Source organism: Ambystoma mexicanum, chromosome 6q (genome assembly GCF_040938575.1).
Source record: "Ambystoma mexicanum isolate Mex_15411 chromosome 6q, UKY_AmexF1_1, whole genome shotgun sequence".
Classification (NCBI taxonomy): Eukaryota; Metazoa; Chordata; class Amphibia; order Caudata; family Ambystomatidae; genus Ambystoma; species Ambystoma mexicanum.
Genome location: NC_090937.1, coordinates 281,713,045 through 281,729,571, shown reverse-complemented (window position 1 = coordinate 281,729,571; position 16,527 = coordinate 281,713,045).

Below are 16,527 nucleotides of genomic sequence, written 5' to 3'. Positions count from 1 at the left end.
GGGCGAGCAGCGACCAAGTTACTTCACTGATGCAATCCCCCCCTTGTGGGAATCCAGGCCTGCTACGACTCCATAGGTTTGCTGCTTTACAGTCTTTATATGCAGTTCTTATGTTCCTCTTAGTTCGAATAATAATGGCTTGCTTCTTTCCTTTTAGGTATGGAAAGGTATTTTGGTGTAGTCATGCAGTTTGAAGATGAGCATGGGCCGGTAGGCGAAGGCGCGGTGTGCGCAATGCTGTCCGGTGAGTAATGCGCAATGTGCGGCTCTGTTTCGCCTTTTATATTGCTAACCTGTGTCTTTTCTCTCCTTGCAGGTTGCGATATTCCTCGCCGAGTGCCGTAATGTTCCATCAATGATACTGACCAGGAGATGACTACCCAGGTAAGAATTGTGTGGCTTTCTTCATTCGGGAGGAAACGTGAGTAATCGTGAGTAAACGCTTACTAATGCTGTTTTTCTTTCTCATCTTTCCAGGTTATGGTATTCCAGGATGCATGCGGTGTCGGATGATGGAGTTCGTACCTTCAGGTGAGTGGAACTGAAGTCAGCGATGGATTGAAAACAGGATACTGTTCCAGGTACGTTTTTTAGTGTTCTTTCTCTCTCTGCAGGTGTTTGGTTTCAGGTAAGCTGGCATCAAAGAACTGGACACGGTGAGCGTTACGCTGCCCACAGCAGAATAACGCAAAGCATGTTCTGCTGTTTGGGTGTGGTTTAAATAGTCTCAGGTAAAGTAGTCCAGGTAAAATAGTCCCAGGCCTGCCACACCCAAAGTAGTCCAGGTAAAGTAGTCCCAGGCCTGCCACACCCAAAAGACTAGACCGCATAGCTCAGTTCCTTGTAACTGAGCTATGTGTGTGCCTCCATGTTGGCTGAACCCCCCCAAGTTAAATAGTCCCAAGTAAATAGTCCCATTCTAATGTTGGTCTTCAAGATGGTTATGAGCCTGGGGCCAAAGGCGTCAGGACTGACTCCAAGAGAGTCTTGGATGGGGTTTTAAGGCCTTTGACCTGGACCTAACTGGAAGGCTGACTTGCCAGTGAGGGCCAGGGGCAAGGGCCATGACAGCTAGGAACATAAGAGTATTGTGCAAGAGAGATGCTGTGTTTGATTGGACTCTGTCATGTGAGATGGAGTTCTTTGACATCACAGACACTCGAAGTCACCCGCTCTGGGTAGTTTCAATGTCACTAAGGAGACATTTATTATGACGGACGCCAATGGTTCAGGTTTAGGGGCAACTCTCCTGCAAAGGGACAATGGCTTGGAGTGTATCATTGCCTTCCCCTCTAGGGTGCTGGGAGGTGCTGATCCCAGCAATTTGGTTATTGAAAAGGAGGCCCCGTGTGTGGTGTGGGCAGTGAAGAAATTTAGAGGATTTTTATGGGGCAGGAAGTTCAAGATTCTGAGTGATCATAAGCCCTTAGTGCCACTTTCACCTCAAAGGGACTAGATGGAGTGTCCCGCAGTATTGCGAGGTGGGTCACCTCCCTTAAGGGTCATGATTTCAAGGTAGAATTTATACCAGGTAAGAATACATAAATGCTGACTACCTTTCTCCGTATGGAGGAGGTGTAGCTCAGATGGACAAGTGTCCTCTCATGAGGTCCTCTCATGAGGTGTTGGAGGTGCCTCATAGTGGGCATCTTGGGATGACAAAAACCAAGGGTTGATTGCGGGCTGACTTCTGGTCGCCAGGGTTGGACAAATAGGTTGAAGACATAATAAAGGAGTGCAACACCTGTACCGCCTCTGATAATATCCTCAAAACGTATTTGTGGAAGTAGAAGGCAGGCCAAAATGGGGGAGGCCATGTGAAAAACCCCAGACAGGGCCACAGTTTTGGACCAGGGAGTCAACAGACCAGGTGGGGGTGTGTTGTGTACACAGACGGACTGTGTGCCCCCTCCGGGAATAACAGGCAGGCTACAATGAAAAGTGGGAACACAATGAAGGAACCAAAGTCTTTGTAGAAACCAGGAACAGATTTATTACAGGAAGAGGAGTAAACTAATTGCCAGCAGGATAAATTAGACATACTGGACAAGCTAGGCACACCCACTGGCATGGAACCCGAGGCCTGGGAATTACACTTGGATGGAGTGGGGAAAGGGGCCCCAAGGGAAAAAGGTAAGGGTTGGAGATGGAGTTGGTGAAGGGGGTTGATAGAGACGGAGGGCTGAGAGGGGGGTTGGAAAGTGAAAGGAAGTGAGAGAGAGGGGGTGCCCAGTGAGAGAGCACACACAGGGATACGCAAGGGAGAAAGAGAGCAAGAGAGAGAGAGAGGAAGAGGAAAAGAGAGGGAGAAAGAGAGATAGAAAGAGGGATAAATAGAGAGAAAGACCAGGGGCAAGCAAGGCAGAGAGGAGAAATAGAACAGTTTGGGGAAGAGGGAGAAAATGAAGGGCAGACTGGGAACAAGGGTACCTTAGATAGGAGGTCTCTCTGCCCTCAACCCCCACAGTCAGCACACACCGCCAGCAGCCACAAAGGGAGCCCCCCCCAGTCCTCTCTCCACAGGATTATATAAGGTTGTTGCTCGTGCCCACTCCAGGGCCAGCCCCCCCCCGCTCCCCACCCAGGAACGCAACATGTGCAATTGGTTTGCTTGGCTGTTGCCAGGGACAAGATTTTTGTGTGGTTTCCTTGGGAGGGGAGATGGGATCACAGGTACATATTCTCAGGTAATCACAGGGTGTAGGACAAGTGTCCTTCTAGAGCCCGCCCTCACCCATTCGTACAATAGAGGAAACTGGATTCTGTGTGATTCCCAGGTCAGGGGAGTTGAAGATTGTATAGTGCAGGGCAGTTGGCGCCCCAAGGGGAGATTAATTACAGGACTGTGGAATGGAGGAGGTTCCCAGAAAGGGTGCAAGAGGTCAGGGCCTAGCTTGGTGACTTGGCAAAGGGAAGGATAATTGCAGGGTGTGGGACAAGTGGCTTCCCAGAGCCCCCACCCATGATGGACACAACAAGTGGAACTTGTTATGCAGGGCTCAGAGAGGCTTCATGCCAGGACAAAGGGCAGATAGAAATGATAGGGTGACGGAAAATGGGAAGAAGAGTAAATAGGGGGCAGTCAGTCCCATGCTGCAGCTGAGCATCAGGTAGAACTGGTTCTTGGAGGGATAATGGCTTGGGTTCACACCCCCCTCACACAGTGCAGGGACTTTGGAAAATGAAGTTGTGCAATACATTGAATGGGAAATTAAAAGTCATGTACTATTTATTTATTTATTTATTAAGAGTTTTTGTACTATAGCGCCACAAGCACGCAGGCCTCCTGGCGCGCAAACAACAAGCAAAAGACTAATAACCAAAACAAAAAGAATCAAAATGATATGTGAAAGAAGGCCAAGAGACGGAACTCAGAGGTTGAGAAGGGGAACCTAGATCAGATAAGAAGCTTAATCAGGTGAGAAGTTAAAAAGGAAAGTTTTCAGATCCTTCTTGAACTTTGTTGGTGTTTCAACCGCTCTAATACTGAGAGGACGTGCATTCCATGTGATGGGGCCTTGGGCATTGAAACTGCACCCTCCAGCTTCACCAGCTTAAATCTCGGTTGAACCAGTTTAAGATGTTGTTGAGATCTGAGCAGGCGAGTCAGAACATATGGATTGAGGCACGCTTTGAGGTATTCAGGGGCAGCATTCACCACACATTTATGGGTTAAGGTAAGAATTTTGTGAGTGATGCGAAGTTTCACTGGTAGCCAGTGTAGGCCCCTTCTGGCTGCAGTAGTGTGAGAACGTCTGACCAGACCTGTGACGCCCCGTACTGCACCATTCTGAGTAACCTGCAGAGCAGCTATGACAGAATTAGCACAGCCACTGAGTAAGCTATTACAGTAGTCGAGACAAGTGTTTATAAGGACTGAAGCTAACATGGCCAAATTCTCTTGTGTGAGAAAAGGGTGAATGTTATATAAGAGCTTGCTAATCAGAACACAGGTAGATCTAACAGAGGCCACGTGTAGACTCATAGAGAGTTTTGCGTCCAAAATCACACCAAGGGTTTTTACCTTTTCTTACTGCAACAATATCGAGGATATGAAAGTTTGCATACTCTGCTGGAAGTGATTTTAGCTTTTGACTGGAGGCAACGATGAGCAACTCAGTTTTACATGCGTTTAAAGCAAGAGAATTAGCGGCCATCCGATCATGGATGGCCATATAGATGGTATTTAGTTTTTCCAAGTCAGCAAAGTATAAACCCAAGAGTTTGATAATGACTTGCGTGTCATCAGCATAATTAGCCACTAAATCACCCAGCCTAATCAGCATTTGCAGGAAAAGGATCATGTAGATATTAAACAACATTGGTGAGATGCATGATCCCTGTGGGACACTGCAAGAAACAGGGGACGGGTCAGAAGAGACGTCACCTGCATTTACTCTCGAGTTTCTTGGGCCCAAGAAGGAAGAGATCCAGTGAATAGCTTTGAGCGGGCAGCCGGCGACTGACTGAAGTCTGTCTGCTAGTAATACATGGTAGACCAGATCAAATGCCGAAGATAAGTCTAATAACATCAGGACTGATAAAAGCCCTTGGTCAATACTCAGTAGCAAATTGGCCTTAAGATCCAGCATAGCTGTCTCTGCGTCGAACCCTTTGCTAAACCCAGATTGGTGAGGGCGCAGAATGTTATTATCCTCTACATAGCTCTGAAGTTGCAAATGTGCTACTTTATCGAAAATCTTCAACAAAAACGGTTAGTGATGGGACGATAGTTATCTGGAATAAAAAGGGTCCAGGGACTCCTTCTTTAAGAGGGGGGTTACCCACGAATCTTTTAAGAAAAGGGGGACACTGCCTTCTAGAAATGATTGGTTAATGAACTTAGTAACCCACAGGCAGAGGGTGTCCCGACATTGTATGAACAAACTGGAGGGGCAGGCATCACCCTGGCAGGAAGACGGCTTCATAGCCGTAATGGTATCTGCAATGAACGATTCCGTGCAGGGAGTAACATCAAAAATAAGAGATTCAGGCCGGGGAGGGACAGCTACATTGTGGGATGCCACTTCCATCTCCTGTGCTGGACACAGGTCCCTAACCTGTTGAATATTAGTTTGATGCTGAGTGACATTCGTAATGAAAACATCATGGATCGACTGACACCATTGCTTGTCTTTTACTGGAAAAGATGAAGGAGGGAGGTTACTCTTTAACTCGCTCAGAATAGCATACAATTCCTTGCAACTAGACTTGGCCGTCTGAATCCTATTATTATAGACCTCCGACTTTGCTTTTGTAATCGCCACCTTATATTGTTTAACAAGATTCTTATAAGTGGCTACGGTAGTGGCAGACAGATTTTCTTGGCCAGTCACGCTGCGCTGCACGTTTCTTTTGTCTGATAAGGATAATGTCCTTGTTGAACCAGGGTTTCTTTATGGCTTCAGATTTTATGGATTGAGTCCTGAGAGGCACCAGCAAATTGGTCACATCAGTGAGGGATATTGTTATATGGCGGGCTAAGTCCTGGGCACTCTCAAAATCCTCGAGAGAGCCCAATTTCTCATACAATTGCAGAGCAAAATATTCCGGTGTCAGAGCTTTCAGACTACGCATGCACATTACCATCATAGGGTTGGAGTTAAGCTTGGCCGGTGGTGCTGGAGGGATAATATAAAAAGTTAAAAGGGAATTATCTGACCAGATTGAAAAATGAAAAGGGAAATGCTATTTCTACAACCCCACTTTGGCACCAAAAAGGACCACATCAACTGGGCGGGTGACCAGCGTCACACCTCAATCCGAAAAGGTCTTGGTTTGAGTCTGGATTCCAGGATGTGAGGGGGATATGTTTGATATGAAGCATCAGCCTAGTTTGCAGATGATAATGAGTGCCAGCAGCCCCCCAACAGCATACAGGAGATATGAAAGCAGTTTTCCTCAGAAGGAACTGACCCAGTCTTTTATTCCATTCAGAAAGTCTTTGGCTGTATCCTTGGGGGGTGGCCCCAAGGAAGTGATGTGAGTGGCATGGTGAAAGATTTCATCAGATGAGTCTGTAACACATACACACTGCTCTGATCCAATTAGTGCACCCGCTCAACCATGGGAAGCCCACATCATGTTGTGGTTTTTCAGAGCCAGTTTTCTCAACTCCCTCTGCTCGGCGGCCAATGTTCACAGTGAGACAGCAGTTTCATTCGCCACCACTTGCTTGCAACCGATATTTAGCTCAACCTACTCTCATGACACCCATCTGGGGTATTAATGCAGTGCCATACAGCTGTGCGTCCATCAGAGGAGTGTAGGTGTTGACTAGGTCATGGGCTTGTTGTAGGTCACAGGCATTTTGGATCTTGCCATGATGTCTTTATTTGGTGACCCTGATGGCAGGCATCACGTGGCCCAGGGAACAGAAGCCACTCCACACTTTAGGCAGCTGCTTGTAGGTCATGCTACTTCAGATCTAGAAGAGTTCTTGAGGTGCCAACCAGGTGTCTGTTGGCTGGCACTCAGGCAACAGTGTCTTCCATACCCGGCATGCAATGTAGGGTAGATGGCGGTCTCACAGGGAGAGGACGTCCAGTTTGCTGCATAGCCAGGGGCTCTCGTGCGACCAGAGCACCGTGGACTGGCATTTGTTGGTGGTGCTCACATCTTCTGCCCCTTCTTTTCTTTACCACTTGAAGCACGCAGGGATGGTGTCCTGCTACAGTTAGAACCACTTTTTCCAGGTGTGCACTGAGCTTCCCGGGATGGCGGAGGAGACGCTGGCAGGTACGGACTGGGGCAGGTCTTCTGCGCCATGATGGGGAGGCATATGGGCGCAGATCCAGGAGGTGGTCTGATTGAGCTTACGTGCTGCCAAATGGCAGATCTGGATTTAGTCTGTTAACACAGGAAGGAGGAGAACAGCAAATGTGATTAACTGGCTGATGGCAGACATTACTGATTGGCTTTGGGGATCCACGGGGAGCAAGAACACCCGGTTGGAGCAGAGCATGTGCAGATGAGTCTGTGTCTCTCTGTCCTCCAAGTCCTTCGGGAAGCAAAAGTAAAGTTCACTAGATCCAGGGGGGAAGCAGAGATCTCACAAGAAAGCAAGCTGGAAAGAACTCAAAGCTGGTACATAAAGACAGGGCAATGGCAAAGTGCAAAAATGAAAGATGAAAGGCAAGGCTGGTATGCTGAAAAATGCCAAATGAAATACACTTATAACAGAATGAGCTTGGTACACTGTAGCCGTATGATGGTTATGTAATAGAGTGGCAGGGGAACTATTATCAGCCTCCCCATCTACATGCAAGAGGAACTGGGCCTTGGGAATCCCCTGCTGCAAGAATGGGAGATCCAGCCATAGGACAAAGTTCACTGTTTTTACTGGCAAGTAAAATGACAGGGATCGCAACATGAACAATGCAAAATTATCCAAGTGCTCTCACTCACCAGGCACCTGTCGTTCCATTTTGTTGACCAGTACATCATAAAAAACAAAGTTACATCCCAAAAACCTAGCAGGGGAAGGGATTGGTTGGTGAGGTAAACTATGCATGTATTCCATAAGGGATTAGTACGATCATTGGGCAATCCATATCTAGTGGCTCCTCCTGAGACGACCACTCTGTGTCACAAATACAAAGTTACAGGTTAGTATAAAGGTGATTGCCCGGTGCAACATAGTGTATGCTTAGCGTGGAAAGTGGTTAGGGATTGGACAGAAGGGGTCTTCTCAGCCTTGGAGCTTTGGACATGTTACCAGGCCAAGTGCAACTATTCAAGGTAGTGGGAATGAACCCGACGGAGCTGCATGTTCCCAATAAATTACCAATTTCCGATCTCCGATGCCCTGAGACAGAACATTCAGCTTTGAACCTGTATTACTTTTTGTATCTTCCTGCCTGCGGTTCGATGGGAACAGCCTTCTCCGTCTGCCTCGAAAGAATAGGCTCTGTCTCGTAGATTGAGGCCACGTGTGTAGGGACAATGAAATGGAGCGCCCTTGCTTATAATTAAGAGGATTTTTGACTTTGTCCCTCGTAGGTGCCCTATCTCCTCTGTTAACTGGAAACTTTCCTTCCCTACATGTCCTTGGTGAGGCTGTGCGCTGTGTCTGCGCTGAAAGCTTTGTCTGCATGCTTCAGCAGGATCAGTCTGTCAGCCTTTCCCTGTGTTCTGAAGTTCGTCTTGATTTTCCCATCACTCCAATCTAGTTATAGCTTCCATCTTTATTCACATGGTCGTCCACGTTATTTGCGGTTAAGCGTCGGCAAGCTGTTCATATGTATTCTTAGGCGTCTTGCTGTTTCTGCTAGCAAAATGTATACGTGTGCCAGTCTTCTAACTATGTGAGTCATAAGCATTTGCTTCGTGTCTATCAGCAATAAACTAAATGTTTTCATAACCTCGTGCAGGTATGCCCGATGTGCTTCATGTCAAACGTATCTATGGCGTGATGTCAGTCAAGACATCATCAACATTCTTCGAGGTTGCAGTCATTCGACTTGTTCAATTGATGACAGCTGTAGCTCTTCAATACTGTCATCTGTGTATGATTTGAATGGTTTACTGAGTCAGTAGCGCTTCTCACACCTGCGATACATCAACGATGGGGATAAAGGGCCCAGAAGCGATGTACACCTCTCGTTTCTCTGTCGCCCGGCTAAGAGTGGGATGGGTGTAACGAGGGCCACATTTGGGTCTCCCTCTTCAGTTACATTGAGATACTAGATGACAAAACTGGTATGCTGGAACAGAAAATGTTGAAGAAAATACGCTTATAACACAGAGAGCTCGGTACACTGTAGCCGTATGATGGTCACATTGAGAAACTAGGTGACATTTTTTTATTTGATATTGTATTTGTTTATTACACATTTTTGTTTTTTACAAAAACTTTTAGCAAGTCATAAGTTTAAACGAAACGAAAGCCATTGTGGAGGAATCTGTCGTCACAGTCTGTCAACACACCAGTTTGGACCAGTTTTAGGTCACATATTCTAGTTCATCTTGACAATTTGAACTCAAACATTCTTTTATGAATTTCACTGCAGCGATTGCGAGGCTGATTTTCTCACCTCTCAATAATGTAGCTCACCAGTCTTTTGCTGACATAGATGGTGCGGCCTCTTGTTCTTTTTTCAGTCAGAGTGGGGCAGCACGTAAATAGGTGTTGTAGGCTTTCCAAGGTTGAAGCTTTTTTACTTGATCCGCTCTGCACCAAAATTATCTCCAAAGTGGGTAAAAGGTTAAATCTGATCCTCATGAATTGTGATCTGTGGTACGAGCGGGAATTTCTTTATGTATACTGGCGTCTGGCCAAAAGCTCTGATCTCGTTTGTTAGCTGCCCAAACAGTTTGAAGTTGTTGGCTTCTTCGCAGGTCACTATCCAATCTCTTTCCCAGAGTTTTTTTTAACCCTAGATGGCTTTACCAGGATGTGATCAGGTACCAAGTCAAGATCTTTCACTAAGGATTTACAGTGTCGGTCCCATAAAGTCCCGGTTACATTTGACTCACTGTATATTTCTGATTTAATAATGCTGAGGATTGGAGCTGGGCAAAATTTAGAGTATTTGCCCAAGAAACACAGCATTTTACATTCGACTGCTACTCTCAAGGAGATTAGGCCCATCTCTCTTCTTATTATCTTTATTGGTGTAGATGTGGGTACTCTATAGAAATCAATCACTGGGCACAAAGAGAACCCACCAAATCTATGCTTCAGGAATTTCGCTTGGTTTGTCAGGGCTATCATTTTCATTTTTAGCGTTTGAGCGGTTATCTCTCTTGCCTGCTTTGCACAAATCTGGATTCCTAGGTATTTGAAGTGGTCCACACATTCGATTTCCTCTTTGTCAAGACGCCAAGTGAAACTTTTCCTCTTGTTTATATGTTTTTTTCAAAGTTTAACAATCCTAGCTTTCTTTATTTTGATCAATAGGTTGTTTTGAGTGGTGTATTCATCTAGGTGCCTCTATTTTCTCTTCAAGCTGATAGGGGTTGCACCGATCAGTACTATGTCATCTGTGTACAGGAGATGGCTTACTCTTACATCCCCAATTTTTGGAGGAAATCTTCTGCAGTTTTTCATTAAATCAGTCAGGTCTGAGATGCACAGTTTACACAGATCTGGGGCTAGAGGGCAACATTATTTCACACCGACCTTTCAGGATCTTTTCACTCAAAAGACCAGATGTATTGATTCGGACTCAGAAGAAGGTATCTGTATGGAGGACCCTTATCTGGGCAACCAAGTCTTTAGGGCAATTACACTGCAATAACGTATTCAACAGAGGTTGTCTTTTGATGCTGTTGAAAGCCTTAGGCACATCAACAAAGGCAAGATATATTTTTGCGTCTGTATGTCAGGCTTTGGTTTTCAGCAGTTGAAATAAAAAATATATTTGCGTTGGTGTCCCAAGACCCTTTGCAAAGCCACACTGAAAAGGGTCTTGGTGTCCGATTTGCACTGTCATTCCTTCAGTCCTTGCAATAAACGTGTGGCATAGTTTCCCTAAAACCTCCAACAATACAATTGGGCGATAATTACTCAGGTCCTTTCTGTCAGAGTTATATTAGCCCCCTCCGTGAGGGTGGTATGCTCTTTGTTGGCAAAATGCTCTTCAAAATTAAATCCAGAACCCTTGCCCACTAGTCGGGTTTTGTTTAAGAGTCATATTTGAGAGGCCGTCCTGGACTGGAGCACCAGAGGGCTTGGCTTCCTTCATTAAGTTGAATAAATCCTCTTGCTCATAAACCAATGTCCGGGCTGATGTGAGATCGTTTAGTGACTCCTCCGGGAGGAGCTCTGCAAACAGAGCCCTGAAGAACTTTACCCACTGATCTTCAGCAACACGATTTATTATAGGTGCGTTTTGACACAAGCCTGTACAATTGATAATGGCCCATGATTCACTTGTGGTCTAATGATCTCAACATCTTTTGTGCGTCCTTCAGGACCATTTCTTTCTTATTGCCTCTTAGCCAGTTTTTATAGGCTTTCTTTATTTATTTTTAATCTGCTGCTGATGGTTCCGGTGGGTAGGTTTAACAGGCTCACTGCACGCCCTAAATCCCTCTTTTTGGAGGCTAGTTCCTTATCATAGACGTTACTATGGGTAGTCGCCCTTTTGTTGTTTTTGGGGGTTTAGCCTAGAATATGGGGTTAAATACTGAGCGTAGTTTGTCACCAGCTTGTCCCAGTTTGCTTGTGGGTCTTGACCAGATGTTAGGAGAGTATTCCCCAAAAGGTCCTCTTCTCGTTTGGGCATTTTAAGTCTGTGTCTGCTGTTTACCACTTCTACTGCAGTGGTGTTTTTCTTGCCAGAGAGTGTTTGACCCCCCGAACCAATGTACTCGAGTATGTTATGGTCACTTTGACCTCAAAGGTCTCAATTAATTCAATCAGGTCTCTAGTTATAAACACAAAGTCTGTGACAGAGGTCAACAACCCTTGTTTTTAAGTGGGGGCGCAATGGTTTCCCTTTTCAAAGAATTCATTTAGAAGATGTAAATCGAAATGCAGCATTAGAGAATTCCATTGGGTACCTCTTAGCTTCTTCCCGTTTTGAAACCTTGTTAACTCTCTAGGTTTTCTGTCAGGGTCTGTTCCGCAAATCAAGTTTAAGTCTCCACAAAGGATAATCGAGGCATTCTCTAAGCTATATGCCTCGTCAATGACAGTTGCAATGTCATTCATCATTTTTTGTCACCATAGTTTTGACTGGGTTCCAATAGACGTTGATTAAAGAGAGATGTTTGTTATGTCTAGTTGAAACCTTTTCTTCAAGGAAGGCCTGCCTAATGTTGATTTGCGAATAAAAGTTCCATGATTAATAGTTTTGATTACTTTAAAGTTAGCTCCAAATTTCATCAATGTCAGTAGGCCAGCAGTTGGCCGACCAAGTCTGGTTGATGTTGCCGGATTAATAAAAGTTGAGAAGCCATCCATTTTCGGTTTCTTGGTAACCCACACTTCTTGCAAGCATATAAAATCAGTAGCCCCCTCTTAGACCAAAGTCGTTAAAGATTGTTGTCTCTTGATCTTTTCGGTGTAGCGTTCAGTGCGGTTGGTTAATTCTGAGTTTAAGAGGTCGTCACCGAGCGTCGCTCTTTGGTCAGTTAGGTCGAATCGCAGTGGCAGCAAACCTGCTGCGTATGACAGAAGTCATTATTTGCCGACAACTGAGCATAGGTGGAGGTAGACCAGGTCCGTACGATTTTCTCTATGGAATTCGATTATGGAAAAATCATCTGATATAGTTGGGCGTAGAGGAGGAACACAGGGACGAAGGTTTTGCACGTTGTGCCTGTTATGCATGCATTCCTCTCCTTTGTCTACCACTCTCTCCAACCTAAGGCATCTAGAGAGGTTTCTCGTCTGGCCGTACTGGTTGGTATTTCTCCCGGAAAAAGATGTATTTTTTTCCCAAGTCTCCGCCAGTCCCGTAAGATTTTGGGTTTGGATTGTGGGGTGCATTTAAAGGCCCCAACAGAACTACCTTTCACATGAATGGCAGGCATTTAAACACTGCAACAAAAATGGCCTGGCTTTTGCTTTTGTTTTTCACATAAAGTTAAAGAGCCATGTGGAAAGGGGCCTACCTGTCATTATCAATTGGCAAGCAGCAGTATACTTTACAAAAGAAGGAGGAATCAAAGATCCCTGTGACATGGAAAACAGGATTTTTAAACATTGAAAGCAAAAAACGGCTTTACAAAGCCAAAATGGGAAAAAATATCACTGCTCACAGAAAAATGTCAGGAAAACAAAGCATGATGTGTGGATTGACAAAAGCAATGTATATTATGTTTCACCCACAAAACTCCAGTGACATTTGAAGAGACACTCAGTCTTCAGGGAAAATCTGTTTCTGGCTGAGGCCAAAACATCACAAGGAAAACTCCCACTTCCAGCGGGATGTCACATCGCCCATCTAATGACCCCCTGCAATAGAATTTTGTGCAGAAGGTTTTGAAAGCCCACTGTTCCCCAGACTGGCTGGCCCTGAACATAGTTAAAGCAGGGACTTCAAGGAAGAGTCACCCTTGGCTGGAGCATGACTAAAAGTTGTGAAGACTTGGGGCAACAACTTCAAAGAAACTCATAAAAAACCTCTGGTCCCAGGCTGGCCGAGGGAGACAGATGGCTGTGCTGGATGAGGCAGACCTCCCATTTGCTGAACAGGAACACTCACAATTAATTTAAAAGACTAACCATTTAGGCATTTTTCGCCGCAACCATACTGTGGATTGATTTAGTTTTTATACAATTTGTAAAGTAATTTCCAGGCGGTTTGGGGGATATAAAATGCATCTACCTGTGACTCTGGGAGCTGTAATGGCCAGTTAGACTGGGTTTCTGGTTGATCTGAACCTGTTCCAAAAGTGAGAGCTGGTGAAAAGGTGGAAAATGAAATTACGGATATGCTTAATAACATACATCTTCATAACTGTTGTGCATTTTATGGAAATGACAAAAAGTGCCACATGGCCATGCTACATCATACGGATTTGGGGGTCGGCTTATCTAATTCTCCATTATCAGCTAAAACAGAAAATAAGTTAAGTATGGCAGTTGCTAGTACAATTATGAAGTGATACATAAATAGTTGTTGCCAAAAATTTGAAAGGAGAACAAAAGGGCAATTACAAATGGGAAAGGTCATATGGTGCTCCAGACTCCTAAACCAATCCTGACATGTAGGCGGGTTGAGAGGACAGTGAAGGATAACTGTCCAATCCTAGTGGCAGGGATTATTGCAGGGTACTTCACCAAGATTGTAAAATTGGTGATGTCATTTCTGCTATATAAGGGGTGAAAAATAGCTATGCCCGATCTACCCAGGTGGGACAACATTTATAAAGAACAACAATGATCGGGGTGACCGAACGCAATACACAAACCTCCAGTTCATATGATAGATGCCATTCACTTTGTTTTGGGTAAAATTAAATGTCATTTTAACCACATGATTCAATGCATATAGATATTTTTATCCAAAGTTTTGACAGGACATATATTGATGGAGATTTAGTATCCTAAAATGATACACGAATATTATTTGTCCACGCATTTATCCTGGACATACATTTTAAAACAATAGAGAGTGTCCCTTGTGACATTTTGGGATCATGATGATCAAATTACATGCACAACCAAGACAAAGAGAAAGATGTACATCAAGTTACAACATTTTCAGAGTTGATAATTAACACTGGGGGGGATGTCGACATAAATGTGTTTCGGCCAGTTAAGAGATTATCTCTTCTGCTGAAAAATGGATGTCCTTCTACAGGACGGAGAAGAGGGTTGAATGATAGTGTCCTGTTTCACTCGTGTTCTTTGTATTTTCACACAGTGTTAGTCAAAACCGCTTCGGAGATACGGTACAGAAGAAGATTAATTGCTGATGTTTCATGCTCCTGGGGTTCCCTTTGTATTGATCACAGTGGGGTATTGATGAGTTTGCCCTTACATAGAGGTGCAGAACACATTTCATAATGAGCATCGTAGAAATTAACATGACTAGGAAGCACCTTCTATCCAAACTGTTCATTAAGGGTGAATGGGTAGAACAAGAGCATGAAGCATGGCAATCTAGAATGTTGAAAGAGGTTACTTCTATTAATATGGATGTTTGGCAGGATAGTGGCCTGTTACATCAAGCTCTGACACATGTTTATATGACGCAGACCACCAGAAATGAGCAAATTAAAATGGTCCAACTCACTGCATATATGTACTTCCACATGATGATCATGGAAGAAAGGTACCAGGAGAGTGTAACTTCTGTGAAAAATCAATCTGAGCTTTTGGATCAAGCACAGAGAGAGTTAAAGCAAGTAGAGGAGAAAGTGCTCCAGAGCCAAAATTCTGAGTTAAAATTAGAAGACATCAATCAGAAACTAAAGGATGAGTTAGCGGCACAGCAACAAATGAATTCAGAGCAAGAGTTCCAATTTTCTGCACTAAAAGAGGAATGTCAATAAGGTGTGGAGAACCTGAGGGAGAGTCAACTAAAATTGAGTCAACAAGTGGTACATAAAAGGGCCTGCTTAGAGGACATGTTTGCATTTCAAAATCAGATTAAGCAATTGAAAGAGGAGAATAGCCAGCTGATCATAAGGGAGGTCCATTCCCAGATGGAATTTGATCAGGAGCGCCAGAATTTGAGCACTATGCAACGACAGAGAGATCACCTCAGCAAACAGAATAGCAAATTGAGTGAGGAAAAAAGTGCCCTTTGTCAGGAAGTGTGCCAGTTAAAGACAGACATAGAGAAAAGGGAGTCATGTTTTCAGGATCTGATTGACATGGGGGTAGAAAATGAAAAGTGAATGGGACATGTGAGACAAGTAGAATTAGATCTAGAGCAGACAATACAGATCAAAAGTGCACAAAGTGAGGAGATTAGTCTCCTGCGAAAGAAGAGGTCTGAGTATACCCAGATAGTACAGGCCGCACAGAGGGAAAATGATGCCCTTTGTGAGGAGAACAAGGGACTCCATGGCCAAGTAGTGGCACACAGCAAGGTCATAGAAGCTACTCAGGCCCTGTTAGCAGAGCTCAACGCTCAGGCTTCTATATACCACTAAGAGATAGGGGCTGAGAAAGATAAGGCACAGAGATTAGAGAAGGAAATCAGGCCTTGAGGAACCCCGTACAGTTAGGCTATGGAAAGGCAGCCCCTGACCACAGTGGGATGTCCTCTTTACCAGGGGCCTCAAGCCAACTCACCACAATATAAGCGCAGGGTGCTGCTAACTGCATGTCTTTCAATTTACAAGAACAAGGAGGCATGAGGCAGCTGGACTCAATGAGGCCTAGTCCAACTGAGCCGGAAGGCCAGTCCCTATCAGATATTGAAGGACATTCATCTTTGTTTAGGTTTAAAAATACACTATCAGAGACTTCTGTCTGACAAAGATGAATGTCCTTCAATCCTATGATGACAGGATCAGGGAGTTGGACTGGCAGAAACATAAACTACAAAGGGACCACTGGGTCCACTTTGTAGATAGAGAGGGTTCAGAGTCCAAGCCTCAAAAGAGCATCTTGAAACCCTTCACCCAGTCGAGGGGACGGGGAGAGTTCTCCACTACACCCGGAAGAAGGGAGGAGGAAGGTGAGTACTCCCCTGTGCGAAAGGGGGAGCCCAAGGGAAGTAACGCAGAGAGCCCACAGTGCCCCAAGGGAGAAGAGACCAGACCCCGTCATTCTGGGAGGGATTCCCAGTCTCGCGGAGGCAGGGAGCACCTAGCGGACAGGGAGTGGACCACAAATAGTAGCAGCTCTGAGTCTGAGGGTGAATGGACTCAGGTGCAGTGGAAAAAGAAGACTGCCAAACAAAAGAGAGCTTGTGTAAAAGACCCAATTCGGCAGATCAAAGCCATCAGAAGCTTCATGACGCCTTACCACACAAATGCTAAATACTCCATATGGGAGCATCTGGGGCTGTATGACCAGATGATGATATAATTTGGCATCAAAAATGATCACAATTCTATGGAGTTTGTCAAGTGGAAATTCTCCCCGGAATACTCCAGCTTCTTTGTTTACTGGGC